Source organism: Corvus brachyrhynchos, unplaced genomic scaffold (genome assembly GCF_000691975.1).
Source record: "Corvus brachyrhynchos isolate BGI_N302 unplaced genomic scaffold, ASM69197v1 scaffold26, whole genome shotgun sequence".
Classification (NCBI taxonomy): Eukaryota; Metazoa; Chordata; class Aves; order Passeriformes; family Corvidae; genus Corvus; species Corvus brachyrhynchos.
In genome coordinates, this window is record NW_008239324.1 from 10,717,219 (window position 1) to 10,720,105 (window position 2,887).

Below are 2,887 nucleotides of genomic sequence, written 5' to 3' on the forward strand. Positions count from 1 at the left end.
CCCCACCCCACTTCTTTTTCTATTTCTTTCTTTCTTTTCTCTTTCCTTCTCTTTGCCTCTCTACTATTAAATAAAATACACGAATTTTTTGGCATCAATATTTAATCTTGTTTGGTTTTAATCTCATTTCTGAGAATATTTTGATCATTCTAAGTTTGTCCCAGTTTATGCACAGAGACTTTAGCTTTCTTTGCTTTTCTGGGTTTAAACTGGATTGTAACAGGTGGTACCTGAGATTTGTGTATCTTCATTCAGTATCTGTGCTCAGAAGTGCATATGGGGTAGTGGGGCCTTCACTAATACAGCTTCTAAACCCAAAGTTTGGAGGAAGGTGTAAGATATTGCAATTATTTGAGTAGCACCTTGGTCATTGCACTTGCTGACCCACCTCTGGTCTGTTACTTGCATCATCACCATCATCTTGTCTTTGGGTAAGCTCAGCCTGCTTTTGGCATTTCTAGCAGATCAAGGGATCACTTCACAACTTGCAAATTTGACTCGTGGACTTGAAGTCCTGGACACGAATTGTAGAGATGTTAGTCTTCCCTTTCTCTACCTTCCTTGCTTCAGTTTGGTAGAGTTTTGGCACGTATGTGTTTCTGTCATCCAATTCCACTACAAATGGAACAAGAGTATTTAAACCCTTGGTTGCTGAAGTAAAATTTATGATTTTACGAGCAATGTGGAAAATGCTGGATTCACCTGTTTTGTTTCACTTGAGCTTTAAAGTGTCTGCTTACTCATAGTAGATCTATTTTTGAAGAAGGTGCAAACACTATGGTGACAGTTGCCTTAGAAATGCATATAACAGTGCAGAGAGGAGGGTGCCCACAGGCAGATGGTGCTTGCTGTCCCCTGGCCACCCTGCACCCCATCTCCTTCTGTATCTCCACCTCTCTCACCACCTCTGCTCTGTGCCCCCTGCCTGTGTATGGTGTGGGCTGGGGCTCAGCCCAAGTGGGGCAGGTGAGGGCAGGGATTCTGGGTGCTCCCATTAATTTTGAGTGAAGCTTATGGTGGGTGGTGGGTCTGGGGGTGGAGAATGTCAGTGGGAGCTCTGTGCCAGGCAGGAATGGGCCATCAGCAGGGTGGGTTGCTTGAGCTGGGTGGGGTGCACTCCACCAGTTTCACAACCAGGAAAACTCCAGGCAGAAAAAGCAGAAGAAAGCTCTAAATTCCTGAACGTTTCACAGATTAAATACCATGTATTGCAATTAAAAGGAAAAAAAAATCCACCCTGCCCTTTGGGGATTAACATTCAATGACAAACTATAAGAACCATCAGTAAGAGTATTGATCCCAAATGTATCATGGGGTGTCTGCAGGCTCAGTTTTAAGAATACAAGCTTAATGTATTTTATGTATAAGATGTTGATCTTGACAGCAACCTGAAACACTGACTGCATTTTATTACACCTAACCCTCGTATTTATTTACATAATAGATTTGGATGGAAAATATCTGTCTCCAGTGAAGTATGTGAATTAGAAACACAAAAACTAAATATGAGCACTGGGAATAAATACACCCTGACTTGTGAGTCAGGTATGCAGTCTGTGGGAAAGGCTGTGATTAGCCATTATGTATGTCCTACAGTCTTTCTTGTCTCACCGAGATGAGATTTTTATTTACAAGGCTCCCTTTCTCTGGTTGCAGTTCCATTAAGTTTTGCTGTAGCGTTGGAAGAGGCAGGCCCGTTAGCTGCACACAGATTTACTGTGCGAGTTTAAGCTAATGGATACTTATCAGGCAGGCTGTATTTGGTGATCGTCCATCATTTGCTCATTAAACAGTGTATCTAAGTGATTCTCATTTCCTCCCTGCCATGTCTGGAAAGGAGGAAACTAGACACATTACGATGGAATATTAATGTCCTGGAGGATTTAGCCACCCATAATTAGATCTCCTTTGCATAAACCTGCTAGTGCTACCTTATTTTGTTGTTTGTCTTGTTCTTCTTAATCACCTTCACATCTTTTTCTGTTCCTAACGATCTTTTTTTCAGTTTCCCTTTGTAATTCTGTCCCATTTGTCTCATCCTTCTTCTTTTTTTTTTTCTTTTTTTTTTTCTTTCTTTCTTTTTTTTCCTTTTCCTTGACCTAGTGAGCACAGCAGTCTGGGTTTCCCCACTCCTCCCTCCTTCACACAAAAAGGCTGACTTTGCCAGCAAAACCCACAGTCTCTGCCAAGCCCTATTACTGACTTTGGAGAAAAGCAGCTAGAGAACTTGTGCAAATTTAGGCTCTGAACTCGCTAAATAAGCCATGTCAGTAAACCCTCTTGTCTTATTCCCTGGCCTGCTGGCTCATGAAAGGACTAATACATAACGGCCCTATTTAAGGTGGAAAAAACCCTTGCTGGCTAAGGGCCACCGATGGCTGGATCAGCTGCTCATTCGGGAGGGAACAAGGAGGTGGCCCTGGAGCTGTGAGCAATTGTGCTGAGGACCATGCATGGCTCCCATGGGGGATCCCAGGATTAGGACATGGGCAAGGAATACACCATTGCTTCTCTGGGGATGCCCTGGTGTCCCAGTGCTCCTTCCCACCAACCACCAGAGCCAAGTGTTACTAAAGCTGAATGGAAATGATCACACAAACAAGTAAAATGCCTTGTAAACATGGGGAGACCTGAGAGGAATCCTCTGATGAAGTTGATTTTCTAAGAGGAGTAAACTGGCTCAAGTGGCTGCTATAAAGCACACCCAGAAGCTTCTGCCAGGCACCTTTTTGCTCCCCTGAATGTTGGTAGAATGTTGATATGAGGCACCAGGGGGATCTCCCTTTCCTTTCTAGCTGCAAGGTACTGTGAATACATTGGGATACGCTCACAGGCATCTATTCTCAGCTGACTGGCAAAGCCCCTCAAAACTTCCTGTTTTCCTGCT